The following is a 14,539-nucleotide window of genomic DNA, read 5'->3' as shown; positions in this document are numbered from 1 at the left end:
GGCAGGCCTGTAACTTCTGCTTTATTTCAATTCTTAATTAACCCTTGGTAATGCTTGGTATTATATTGCCAATTAAGACTACTCATGGGTTGGTTCACTGACTTTAGTGAACATTCATACACAATACAATAACTGTTACTTTTTCTGATGGCAACAGTGATACTATCTATATCTATTATGAAAATAATATAAATAATATAAATATAATAAAAGTAATATAAATATATATTATATAGTTATATATAATATATTGTGTGCTATATATTTATATATAACTATATAATATATAACATTGTATATAATTGTATATGTTATGTTATATTACATATAATATAAAACATATATGTATTATCTATATGAAATACAGATAAGAAAAATGGCAGCTACCAATAATCCTCCCATCCAGATATCAGTCTCTTAAGTAATCTCTAACATTGTATTCCATGAAAAAATTCAGGATTTTTGAAAAAGTTGTAGGTGTCAGACTTTAATTAATAACCTGAATAAAGTGTAGAATTAGGCCTATCTTGAGTAATTTCAGCATTAATATCCTAGGAATCTTCACTACACAACTGCTGATAGTTTTAAAGCATTGTATTTATAAAAACTAACTCATGCGAAACATTTATTTAGGGTTTTTATTAAATGAACCACAAACATTTTTGCATTGTGCTTAGCACAGTAACACAAAGGGAGTCTCCAATGTGTGCTAGTAGCCCCCCGTCATAATCAATCTGCATATAGATTGTGTTTTACAAATCTTTTACTTTATTATTATAGTTTATGGTTACTTTGACTGTTTTTAAATAGAAAGCTGATCTTAATAACTATTGGAAATGTCAAGGGTACAGAGCAAATATTAAATTGCTTCTAGCCTAGAGGCGGTTTTTCCTAGTTGCTAAGAGTAAAGACTCTGAAGTCACACTGCTTAGATTTGTATCCATCATTTACTTCTAGCTCTGTGAGTTTGAAAACATTATTTAAGCTTTCTACACCCAATTTCCTTTATCTACAAAATGAGAATAATTATAGCATCTATCTCAGGATTCTTATAAGGATTAAGTAGCTTCACACACATAAAAGAGCTTGGAACAGTGCCTGGGACATAGTAAGCACTCAACATATGTTAGCTATTATTGCTCCTTTAAAAGTAATTTTTCTGGACATGAATATTGCTTCTAATAGTGATGTGAAATAAGTTAATGATAAAACTCATTACATTGGAAACTCATTAAATTGGAACAGGTGAAATAAAAGGCGATAAAACAATCTCTCATGGTCTAGCAGTCTGTTATGGAAATGAATAATTTACACATATTAAATTAAAGAGGCTCCTATTTATATTTTAAAACTCTTATTTAATTATGTGTTCATTAAATATTTACCTAACATTCAAAGCAAGACATTTATTGAAATATTTTTTACTTCTGACAATGAAAGGAAAAATATGCATCCAGATCTCATCAGATGCAATGATATCATTAGTATTTTGAGATTACTGAAACAATGACATTTGAAAAACAAATATAACTGAAATGATTGTCATACCAGATTACCTAGTTTACAAAATGATTTTCATGGTCTGATTTCATGAGGTATGTGAATATGCTAAAATATGAAAAGATATATAAAAATATTATTATCTGGCATCTAATTCTAGGACCTACAAATTTCCTATCATGAAGAAAGCTTGCGAGAGCTCAGTGGCTGACTGGTAAGATGAAAAATAAACTGAGATGGGCAAAGCTAATTCCTAAGGAAGGTATCTGAAAGACTCAAATATAGTGACTAAAGTAGCAGTCAGAATCACTTTGTGATCTTTGCTTTGCAAGGGTGCCACAGCAGAGTTCTTGGGAATGAACACTGCTTCAAGGCAGAAAGGATGAACAGTAGTTGTTTTAGGGAACTTCATTCAGGCTGAAGTAGGGCATTGGCCCATAGGTAGAAGCATGGAGGTGGGGTCTTGAGGACTGCGAGTGGACTTGAGAACAGAAGGAGCTGGCACTCGGATGAAGAATCAGAATAGGGAAGTGCTCAAAGTTCCAGGTGGAAAAGAGAAAACAAGCAGTTTTCTCAACACCTGGTCACCTACAGTGGAGACCATGAAAGAAGGCTATGGTTCAGTGTGTGCACTGGATGCCACATTTAGAGAACATACATTAAATGTAAATCCCAACCAGTTAATTGGGAAAAAAGCTTTTGCCTGGTTTTTACTAGGTGAGAGGTAGGGTAGTGTCAATAGTAAGACACTATCTCTACAGACTGAACAACTTCAAGCTGGACTGGCACACAGTCAGCAGTTAGTTACTTAGAGTACTAAGTGGTGCATGGTTAAAGTCGTACAACTATATTTCAAAATAGTCTCTATTAAGCTATAGACTGATGTAAGTTATGTTCTAAATGCTGAAAACATTGTAGAATTTAGAAAATTGCTTTGTTGTTGAAATTGCATTTATATCATCAAGAAAATTAGCTATTATTCAGTTTGACTATACATCAGATTTGTCTCCAACAGATTTCTAGATATGTCTACATATCATACCTACTTTTAAAAGATGAAGATTTGCTTTCCTTAAGCATATTCAGAATGTGTTACAGACCTCAAGGTGATTCTAAGAGTAGTTTCAAAAGCAATTTGAGCAATAACAACATCATTACAATTAAGTAGATAAGCCTCCCAATGTGACTGCTTTGAAGCAAATGCCATTCTTTTGCATTTGTGTATGTGTGCACGTAACCAATTTAAATTACTTTTGTAAGGTCAAAAAGTAATTGGAAAAGGCAAAGGTAACCTAAAACGTGTTTCCTTGATATCATTTTTAGAAAAATTCCTTATAAGTCCCCAAAATCTAAAATATTTTAAATAGAGCTGTATAAAATATTGATTAAGGAGAAGTATTTCTCTTTTTACCTCATGCTGTAAATTAAAAGGCTCAATAACTTTGTGTCCAGTGGGGATAAAGTTTGATGTTGAAATTAAAAAATGATTATGTGAATTTGTGGACAAAATATTCCAAATTCAACGGCAATGAATATTCTGCTAGCTTTTTAGAACTTACTTAATAAAGTAAGAATTTATTAGGCTTTATTAGACTACAAAACGTTGGAAAAACTAAATCATGATTCCTTTTTATGAACTATGTAGTGTTAATTTATAAGGGCTGTACTTAATTTGTAAATATGATGTATAATTAAGTTCATCTTCAATCTGGCAATCAAAGTTCTTCAGTCTGTAGCATTAACCAATTTTTCTGCCTTTGCTTACTATCATTATCCTACATGTGTTCTTCATTCTATTAGAAGCCAAGTCTAAGTATATCCTATAATGTCCTGCTTTGGTACCTTGGAATGTATTCTTCTGCATAGAATACTTGAGTAGTGTTGTTTGGTGATTTAAAAAAGAAGTTTTGATAGTCATATCGCCTGTGTCTGAATCTGTCACTGCCACTTGAATGAACCAAGGATAAATTTCCTTTCTCTCACTTTTGCTAGGCCAGTGTCAATGTATTTGACATTTTCCGGACAGAGCCTTTCACTTTCTTCCCACCAATCTGAACCTTTAAGGGTCTTTACAGATAAAGTTGTGATTAGAGAATCTATCTTAGTACTAACTAAAGCAACAGATGCTCCAAAACCAGCTCAGTACTAAACTTTGGAGCCAGTCAGAAACTAAAAAATTATTCAACCTGGATACCTCCATGTCCATGACACTGATGCAATTTTGGGAGCCTTGGGATGAAGTCTCACTCTAATTGTGAAGCTGGGATGATAATTTAAATTTTATTTGCTTCTATCTACAGAATCATTATGGAATGCTCAACTTTAACCAATTGGAGACATGGCTAGGTTGAATTAGTGAAAACTCTGAATTACAGACTATTCAAAAAGAAATGGGGCTTGTTTGCGGCATGGCACATTTAGCCGCTGCCTGTGACTGGTATTACATATCAGCGTGCTGGCTCAGGTCTGAGCTGTGCTCCACTTTCTATCTAACTTTCTGCTAATGTGCCTAGGGGTCTGCTTCTCAAGTGGGAAACTGGGATGGCCATCCTGGCACCAGCCTGACCCAACCCAGGGTATTGTAGCTATGTGGGGAGTGAACCAGCAGCTGAAAGATTCATATTCTCTCTCGCTCTCACTCACATTCTCTCCCCCATCACTCTGCCATTAAAACAAATAATTCTAAACAAAATGACATCTTATTAATTCCAGTGTATATGCTAAATAAAACAACGATATTAAAGAATCAAAAATGTGTTTGAACCTTGCTTAAGTAAATAAAAACACATAAAAGAATTTGATAAATAAATTTGGCAATTCTTCAAGGATGTTATGCATATTATGCCTCACTTAGCAATCCCTGCATTGAATTATTCCAGGAACACAAAAATAACATCATTTCTGCCTGTCTGAATTATCATATACTGGTTAACTGGTTTTACTTTTTGCATTTTTGACAGCCATATTAATTAATGATTCTCTATAAAAATGATTTTGAGCATGTCTTTACAATATCAAGTGTAGTTTACTTTCAAGTCTCCTTAATTGCCACCAAATTTACTAACTCAAGTAAATATAGGGGCTTGGAGTTTACATTACAAACTTAAAACGTATTTCATAGAAGCTGTTGTTTAAAAGTACTTGGATTTTGTCTTAAATCTAAATGTCAAGATCTGAGCCTGTTGTGATTTACTATTTCCTCTACTTGTTATTTTAGCTATTTATTCATAAGGAATCTCTATCATGCCATTCCTTTCTGAAAAACAAGCTTTTTATGAGCAGGCAAATCCTTAGCTCTCAAACACTTCTCTTGACTTCTCTTGACTTACAGCACTTCAGACAAACTTAATGTACTTATCAATAATTTTGTCTCTCCGTTTCAGACCCATACTTTATCTCTACCTAAAAAAGAATTTATGTGCTGAATTTTCTTGCAGTACTTTGAAGATTTCTTCTCAACAGATTTGCTTTCTTCCTGCATTTTTTTCCCCAGGAAATACCCTCTTTTCTGAATCCCAACTGCAATAGCTCTTATCGCAACAAGAATGATCCTTAGTTCTCTGGCCAAACATGACGAAACCCTGGTCGGGTAGTGAAACAACATGGAACAGGGTACTTTAAACTGCTTTCATAAAATGAAATTTAGCACTAAATTTATCTTGGTGCAAACATTTTTTTGAAATCCACCTATAGTAGGGAGTCTTCAAACTGTCCATGAGAAATGAGTATTATGAAAAAAACTCTGTATGTACTTCAAAACGTTTGCAACCACATACATATTATCCAATTGCATTTTTCTATAACCACAGAATATTCTGAAATTTCCTTATGTTTTACCCTGTCAATCTTTTTTTTTTTTTTTTTTTTGAGTAGCAAGGGTTTTGTTTTTTGGAAAAAAAAAGTCTATTTTTGAAGTATAGTTTAACATGTATTACTTCAACAATTTTACGTTGTATAATACAATATTTTAAAACACATACACACACACACAGCATAAACTGGTCAAATCGGACAACTAGCCTGCCAATACCCTTTATTTCTTTTAGCTGCTCTAGACTCTGCTTTAGAACATTATTATGAACAATATTCATCCCACTCTGCTGTGGAAAACTAAAAGTTATTGTTTAGTTCTCATTGCCGAACTCCTTCTATCCCTTGCTTCCCTCCTCTGGGTAGCAGGTTTTGTAGGTACAAGTAGTCTCCGCACGCTGTAGCCCCAACTAGAAGATCTGCCCGCTTTCTCTCCCCCACGCCGCGACTCTGCCTCAGCTCATACAACCGAGTTTTCTGGAACCTTCTGGCCACAGCGTTCAAGTTTTCCCACCCAGGACATTTTTTTCTAACAGGGAGCACTGTGAGTCTTTTTTTTCCTTCTTCTTCCTATTTTTCTAGTCTGAGCAGTATTAGTACACCCTTACCCCCAATATAGTCTAACCAAGGTAATTAATCCACGATAAATTTATATGTTGAAACATAAGATACATTAATTGTTCCAACCTAGGACACCCAGACCTATTAAAAGGAAACATGATTTGCACTCGCACCCAATTACTTGTATGTCACAACTGTTCCATTTCCCTCTCACATCCTCAGAAATAGTTTTCGTAAAGAAGTGTCCAGCTTCCAGGGTTTGGGAAGAAGGGTTTAGGGAAACGGTCTTTTCTACATTTGTGAAACTTGAGGCTCTCAGAATTGTTAAGCAGCTGGAGGTTTCCTCAGTTTCTCTGATAACCGCGACAACTGAGGACTCCGTTTTTCCCCACTTGTGGTTGCTCCTCACCTTGGTCAGTGTTTGAAATCGCTGACGAAGCTCCGAAAATAACTTGAAAAGAGCTCTGCGTCGCTCTGTTGCCTGGGTAACAACTTTTCCCCCCACCCACCCACCCTCCTCCTCCGGGTTCCCGCTTGACTTTCCTAGCCAATCACAGAAGACTCTCCTCTGAAGGAACAGCCGACTCCACCAATCGGAGAGCGTCCCGGTCGAGGTCAGTGTCCGCCCTTTCTAGTGGACTAGGTCGACCCCATTTAAGCTTCAGTCGGGGTTCGCGTCTTTCCGACGGTATCCTGTTCTCCGACAAGACCGGTTCTTTCCGGCTCAGAGGCCCGACCCCTCTGGCCGTTAGGCCGTTTCCGACGCCTGGCGCTTCACTTTGGGACGGGACGGAGAACGGTGGCGGCTGCCACTGAGGTAACTTTGCTGGGGGTTTCGTTTGTGCTTGTCGTCTGTGTGCCTGCTTCCCTGTTACGATTTTCCCACTCGGGAATTCTGTATCTGGGGATTCCCAGATCCCGCGGATCGGTAACGATGGCGGCGGAAGGGTCGGGACGGTGGGCGTCGGAGCTTTAGGATCTATTATCGCGTTTTTGAGATTTGTCTCCACACGCCGCCCCCCCCCCGCCGCGCCCCTTTCCCGTCCCCATCCTGCCTCACCCGTGACACGGACACGAGTTGTGCTTCCATCTTGGCTCAATATGTGTGTGTGTGTGTGTGTGTGTGTTTGCGCGCGCGCGGTCGCGCGCGAGTGGCAGAAGGAGGCGGGTCGGGTGGATCACCTTTTTTATTCTTTGCTTTTGGACAAGCCTTCGCGCCCTAGTCCTGGGTGTTAAGAGGCAGCCTCCGCTTGGCTGAGGGGGGGGACACGGGTGGGAGATGCAATGGACCCCAACTCCTGGTGAAATTGTGAGTCCAGGTGCCCTGCCTTTCCCGCCTAGGAGTGGAAACCTGGGACATGCTGAAACGGAGAATCTGACTGTCATCAAATGGAGTTGTGGTCCTATGTTACGGTGAATTAATTTGTTTGGCTTTGAACTTTTAAAGACAGATTTATTTATTTGAAAGCCAGTTATAGAAACAGAAAGACAGTTAAAATCTTCCATTAGTTGCTTTGCTCCACAAATGGCCTCAAATGGCCTGCAGCCAGGAACTGACAGCTTCATCCTGGGACCATTTCTCACATTAGCAGGATGCCACAGAGAAAGTGGAGCAGTTGGTAGGGAAACAGGCACCCATCCACCTTGGCGTTGGCTTTGGCGTGCCCATCTGCCATGGTGTCTTCAGCCGGCAGTTTTTAAGTTGTGCCACAATGGTTGTCCTCGTTGGTTTGACTTCAAACAAAGGGGGAGGGAGGAATGATATAATAAATATATGGAATATTTGGCACTGTTCATCCAAACTGATTTGGATTATTCGTTATCAACGGTTGTGTGGTGCATACTCTCTGAGTGTTGTAAGCAGGTAGAGACATGTTGGCCTTAATGAGTGATCTCTTTTGGATATTTGGGGCTAGAATTTGTGATCAAACGAAACTGCTTCCGTTCTTTCTGCTATGGGGCTTTTCATAACTTTCACTCCATCTGAAAAACAGCATACTGAAGTTTGATTCAATAATGGAATCTGTGATGTTGTTGATGGGGAACAAAGGAATGAGGGTAGAATATGTGAGTGACTGCCTAGAGTGAAGTTGCTGGTTTTTTGGGCAATTAATCTATACGACAATCTCCTTATTGCTATGGAAGATTAGACTTTAGGCATCTTACATTTGGATTCTTTAGATAACTGTAACAAGAGGGGTTAGGTAAGCTAAAGGGGCTGGTGCTGTGGCATGCCTACTGTACCACTCCAATCCAAGCTCCCTGCTAATGCCCTTGGAATGCAGTGGGAAATGTGCTAGGCCCTTGGGACCCTGCACCATGTGGGAGATCTGGAAGAAGCTCCTGGCTGCTGGCTTTGGAGGGTCCAGCTCTGGCCTTTCCTACCATTTGGAGAATGAGATCAGCAGATGGAATATTTATCTCTGCCTTTTCTCTAACTTACTGAAATAAATGCACTTTTTAAAAATAAGGTACGAAAAATTGAAATGCCTGAGTAGAACGGGTATTCGAACAGTTTATGAAAATGAATGTTTGGGGCCCGGCGGCATGGCCTAGCAGCTAAAGTCCTCGCCTTGAACGCCCCGGGATCCCATATGGGCTCCGGTTCTAATCCCGGCAGCTCCACTTCCCATCCAGCTCCCTGCTTGTGGCCTGGGAAAGCAGTTGAGGACGGCCCAATGCATTGGGACACTGCACCCGCGTGGGAGACCCGGAGGAGGTTCCAGGTTCCTGGCTTTGGATCGGCGTGCCGACCATTGCGGCTCACTTGGGGAGTGAATCATCGGACGGAAGATCTTCCTCTCTGTCTCTCCTCTGTGTATATCTGGCTGTAATAAAATGAATAAATCTTTAAAAAAAAAAGAAAGAAAATGAATGTTTAAAAAAACTGTATGGATTTCAGAAATTTTCACCCAAATAAACTTTTTTTTTAATGTGTATGAGAGGCAAATACCAGATCCATCCGCTTGTTCTTTTTCGAACTGCCTGTGATGGCCAGAACTGGGCTTGACTGAGCGTGGGGAGCTGGAAACAACATGCAGGTGTCTCACATGGGTGGCAGGAGCCCAGCTGCTTGAGCCATCACCTGCTACCTGCCTGGTTCATATTGGCAGGAAGTTGGTGTAGGGACCAGAGCCTGGACTCAGACACAGGCACTACGATGTGGAACACTGATGCCTTAACCAGCATCTTAACTGTTAGGACAGATGTCCACCCCAGTTTATATTTTAATCCACTTTCACAGGTGCAGGATCAGGTGCAGGATCTGAGGTTGTTTTGAATATGTTATGCCATAATCTTGCTTGTCCCCCCTTTTTTATTCTGCTTTATTGTGTATTATTCTAGATCTGCACTGTGCAGCCAGCGTTTTTCAGACCTTTGATTGTCAGTTATGGTAAGAAATAAGTTGACTAAGTATACATATAATAAAGTTTTGCAAAAAATACTCTTACTTTCTATCATGTATTTTAAAAATGTATGCCTCGCCCCAATAATGAATTGTGATTTGTGGTTTGAAAGATCCTTGGTTTTCAAACTTGTGTGTATACTAGGGAGTTTATTAAAACTGTGATTGCACTAGCTTGTTGCAGAAATGGCCTCTGTGGTTTGTGGTGGAATTGGGAAGGTGTGTGATATAGCAGATATGAAGCACTTAGTACAGTTTAAGGTACACAGGAGTTCAATAAATACTAGGTTTCTTCACGCAGAGCAAAAATTATATATCTTCAGGGATATATTCACCTTTTCAAGGTTGAACCTGTCCCTGACAAGATGAAGCCTAATGCTGAGTACTTTTTAGGGTTGAGGAATTAGCGAGGTAAGAAGTAGGTGCAGGATCTGAGATGCATCTTGAAGCACTTGGCTTCATGGAGATTGCTATACATACAGAAACTTAGAGGCTGAGGAGAGTAAGGATTCAAAAGAAAAAGTAACTTGCTCAGAGGTATGCTGAAAGTAGATCATGGAGACTAGAACTCACATAAGTCTGATGTTCATTCTGCCTTGACAGCAGGTGCAATCTAGAGGCAGAAGTTGAAACAAAAAGAGATTCTCTGGCTTTCCTATCAGAGCTGAATTTGACTGGTAGTTGGGCTTTAAAGTAATAAATCTCTAAAGACAAAAAAATTAAAAATACCTAAATGTTTCTGTGCATTTACAACTATGAAAAGGGTATAATTTAGCTAATTCTTTTTATAATATGTAGAGTATCTGTTTTAAAATACTGGTTAATTTATTTAAATCAGTATTGAGAGGAATGAAAGATGGATAATTTTACTGAGTTCTACTACTGTAGTAGTTCTATTCACCTTCTATCTTTATCTGTTATAATTTAGACTCTCATATGAATGCTATTTGTATCCATTTTTTTCTTTTTGTTTAATAACATTATATTTTGCATTTGTACATTGGAGGCAGTCTGATAGTCTATAAAATGAGTAGTTGTAATTTGTTTATAGATATTTTCAAAATAATTTGCCTTTAAAAATATATGAATCTCAGGGTCCAGCATTGTGGCATAGCAGGCAAAGCTGCCATCTGTGATACTGGCATCCCATATAGGTGCTAGCTCATATCCTGGCTCCTTCATTTCTAATCAAGTACGCTGCTAATGGCCTGGAAAAAGCAATGGAAGATGACCTGGGTGTTTGGATCCTTGCCTCCCACGTGGGAGAGCTGGGTGGAGCTCCTGGCACCTGGCTTTGACCTAATTCAGTACTGGCTGATGTGGTCACTTGGATGGAAGACACCACTCCTCTTCCCCGGTAACTCTTTCAAATAATAAATATTTAAATATAGATATGGAGCACAACAGGTTGAAGCAGATTCAAGTACTGTAATAACACAATGAATAGCTTTCTTTAAAATATGATTATATAAGTGGGAATTAATTTGTATTTAAAATTTTTTTATGAAGGAGACAATGAATTTGACAGGAAGAATAAAAGCTTAGTTGGTCTATATCAGTACTTCTCCCTCTTTGAAGACTACATATTGTTTCATTTTCTGCCATTCTAAAATACTTGTTAGTCCTTCCTTTTAAAATTACGAAACAAAAATATGGAATATTGGGCCCTGCACTGTAGCCTAGTGGCTAAAATCCTTGCCTTGCATATGCTGGGATCTCATATGGGTGCTGGTTGTGTCCCAGCTATTCCAGTTCCCATCCAGCTCCCTGCTTGTAGCCTGGGAAAGCAGTGGAGTATGGCCCAGAGCCTTGGCTTTTCCAAAGTTGGTTATGTATTTTCATTCTGCTTCTGAAACGTGGCCACAACATTTACATAGATGATACATTATTCTTTTCTGCAGCATGATTTAGTTAACATTGTTTTTGAGATTTTTATTTTTTTATTTTTTTAACAATAACAATAACAACATCAACAACAAATTATAGCACCCTGATAAAATAATGTGCCACTGAGTAAGCAACACATGCTTAACTAAAAGGAGACACAGAAGTCTCTTAGGAACTATAATGCCATCGTATACTTCATGGGCACTTGATGAATTCTGTTAGAGAAAAGAGATTATTTGGAAGCAAGCAAACCGATATAAAAACATCAAAACATATGAGACACATATGAGATTTTTAAATGTAAGGTTTTTAAATTGTTGTATGGTATTTCATTGTATGATAATATCACTTTAAAAAATCTCCATTCTTCTGTTTTTGATCTATATTTAGGATGTTCCAAGTATGTGCATATTCATATAGACCATACAGTATAAATGAGAGATTACTAGAAATCGTATCAGTGATGACACCTTAAAGAAGTTTTATTTGTTTGAAATTTATCCTGATTTGGCACCATACAATGCATATATGTACTGAGGCATCACATAGTATTTCATAAATATTTTATGTCTGGTAAAATGATTTATAACTAAAAATAGCTTTCAAGAAGAAAAAAAAGAATACTCGGTTTCCATCAGGGATGATGGAAAATCTTTGTAAATAGTGATGATGTTTGAGCAACATTATGAATTTGCTTAATGACAGTCAAGTATAAACTTAAAAATGGCTAAAATGGTACATTTTATGTTATGTGTATTTTGCAACAAAATGCAAACATACTGATTATTATTTTACAAAACTTATGGGTAATTGCTTTATTCTTTGTGGCGTGAGGCTCTGGAAAAAAAGTGAATATTTATTAAAATAATTTAATTAGATTAGATCTGCTTTTCCTTCCAAAATGATAGTTTTTGCAATCTCTAAGAATGACAACTTTTATCATTCACATGCTTGCAAAAGTACTTTTATGAATACCATGTTTCAGAATTCTCCAGTGTCTTATGAGTGTGCTTTTGAGGTTTTCTTTTGCATGTGATACATTTTGTCCTGGATTTCCTTGAGCGCTTTCTCAAGTGTTCTGCTCTACTTGCTTTCTCCTCCCCTCCCCTTAACCCCAATGCTCAATATGCCCTGTTTTGGATGTTTTGCCCTCTTTTAGGTTCCATTCCCCCACCCAGTTTCCACAGCTGGGCTTCTTCCTGAGTCTCTGTTCTCCATGCCCATTCTTCCTCAAGAACACCTGTTTTCTACAAATATACTTAGGTCCTTTTCAGTTCTGCCAAGATTCTCCCACTCTTAATATTGAATTTCTTGAAGTTTAAAAAATTCATTTATTGCATATAAGCAGAGAGATAGGTCCTGTTCTTTGGTTCACACATCAAATACTTGCAAAAGCTAATGAGTGTCAGGGACCCAAGTACTGGAGCCATCACTTGTTGTCTTTCATGGAGTCAAAAGCTGAGCTGAGACACAAGGTAGGTACCCCAGTATGGGATATGGTCATACTATGAGACTACTTAACTACTATGCCAAATGCTACCCCAATATTCTCCCTTGGGCCTGTGTTGTGGTAAATCAAGTTAAGCCTCCACTTGCAATGTTGGTATTCTGTGTGGGTGCTGGTTGGAGTCCCGGTTGCTCCACTTCTGATCCATCTTTATTATTAATGACCCGGGAAAGCAGTGGAGGATGGTCCAAGTCCTTGGGCTCCACACTGATGTAAGAGACCCAGAAAAAGCTCCGGACTCCTGGCTTCAGCTTGGCCCAGCCCCAGCCGTTGCAACCATTTGGGGAGTGAACCAGTGAGTGGAAGATTTTGTCACTCCTCTCTATTTCACTCTGTCTTTCAGATAAAGAAACAATAAAAAATATTGTTCCTTCTCTTGTTTCCTTCTATCCTCCCCTTTTGTCTCAATTTTGATCTGTTGGAGGTAAGTTCCTAAGTTTGTGATTTTTTTTTTTTAAAGAAATGTTCGGGCCCGGCGGCGTGGCCTAGTAGCTAAAGTCCTCGCCTTGGAAGCCCCGGGATCCCATATGGGCGCCGGTTCTAATCCCGGCAGCTCCACTTCCCATCCAGCTCCCTGCTTGTGGCCTGGGAAAGCAGTTGAGGACGGCCCAAAGCCTTGGGACCCTGCACGTGGGAGACCCGGAAGAGGTTCCAGGTTCCCGGCATCGGATCGGTGCAGCATCGGCCCGTTGCGGCTCACTTGGGGAGTGAATCATCGGACGGAAGATCTTCCTCTCTGTCTCTCCTCCTCTCTGTATATCTGGCTGTAATAAAATGAATAAATCCTTAAAAAAAAAAAAAGAAAGAAATGTTCTAGCTCTTAAAATTAGATCCTGACTTAGTGGCTTTGATATTTTATAGTATCAAGGGGAAAAGGACTTCATGTGAAAGATAATCATTAAGTTTTACTACTTAAAATAATATGAAACTCAAGCCAGTATATCGTTTTCAGGAGCCCTATTTTTTTTTTTTGCATGAAATAAAATTATCATTAGATGTTTAATCCTTCTCTGTTTCCTTCAAAATGCCTGGGTACGTTTAATCTTTCTTTATCCATTTTTTCTATAGGGACTTAAACATTTAGAATAAAATAATAGTAACTCAGTTTCTACTTCCAGACTTGACAATCATAACTGTTAATGTAAATAAAGTCCTTACCGGGCTTTGAGATTTAGATTTTTCTACTTTTATCTTCAGTACTTTTCTGGAAGCCCTTATATATATATGTGAAACAAGGGGCTGCTTATAAACTTGTATTTTTCCTTTGCTTCTCTGCTGCTCCAATTAATGATATATTGAAGAACCATATGTATTGTCAGAGGATGCTATTTATAGGAATGTTTTTAAAACATGACTAATCACATTGTGAGAGTCCTCAGGACAGCTCTCTTAGTCATGGTATTCTAGAGAAGGTGGAGCGCAGTGGTGGAACTTGATGGTTGTCAAGTAATAGGCAGTTTAAACGAAATGTTGCCTCAGAGGAAGAATGGTTTATTTACTTCCAAGAAAGTAGGAACAATTTTTAATAATTACATGGCTGAGCTTCTATGCTAGTCACTTCTTGACAGTCATTTTTCACAGTAGTGTGAGGTTATATTAGTGTGAATGACTCCCCAAATTCATTTATGGTTTATGAGACAATAGTTCCCAAGCATTTATGCTGAGATGGCTCATACTAGGTAGTCAGCTTGAACTCCTTTTGTCTCTGTCTTTTGAAACGTAGTAGATTTATCTTTCTAATGGTGTGTTGCTTACGCTAGTATTGAAATAGCAGTATTATGTCCAGTTCCTTCAGTTTGTTGTTGTTTTTTTATTTTTTTAAAGATTTATTTTATTACAAAGTCAGATATACAGAGAGGAGAGACAGA

The 14,539-nt window shown here is 38.3% G+C and overlaps 2 protein-coding genes across 3 annotated transcripts in view; one reads left to right on the top strand and one right to left on the bottom strand.

Moving 5' to 3' along the window:
- The window catches only part of DNAAF6 (dynein axonemal assembly factor 6), a 44,335-nt gene extending 37,973 nt beyond the window's left edge, over positions 1-6,362 (bottom strand). The window contains exon 1 of the mRNA XM_004590245.3: positions 6,281-6,362. The gene's annotated coding sequence lies outside the window, so the exon portion shown is untranslated. The remainder of the gene's footprint in view (positions 1-6,280) is intronic.
- The window catches only part of NUP62CL (nucleoporin 62 C-terminal like), a 100,165-nt gene that overhangs the window by 17,786 nt on the left and 67,840 nt on the right, over positions 1-14,539 (top strand). Inside the window, exon 1 of one of the 2 annotated variants that reach the window (XM_058658477.1) lies at positions 6,500-6,688. The exons of the other annotated variant lie outside the window; for it this stretch is intronic. The gene's annotated coding sequence lies outside the window, so the exon portion shown is untranslated. Of the gene's footprint in view, positions 1-6,499; positions 6,689-14,539 lie in introns of those variants that run through there. 2 annotated transcript variants of the gene reach the window in all.

This window comes from Ochotona princeps, chromosome X (assembly GCF_030435755.1).
Source record: "Ochotona princeps isolate mOchPri1 chromosome X, mOchPri1.hap1, whole genome shotgun sequence".
In the NCBI taxonomy this organism is placed as follows: Eukaryota; Metazoa; Chordata; class Mammalia; order Lagomorpha; family Ochotonidae; genus Ochotona; species Ochotona princeps.
This window is presented reverse-complemented; position numbering and strand designations above follow the sequence as displayed.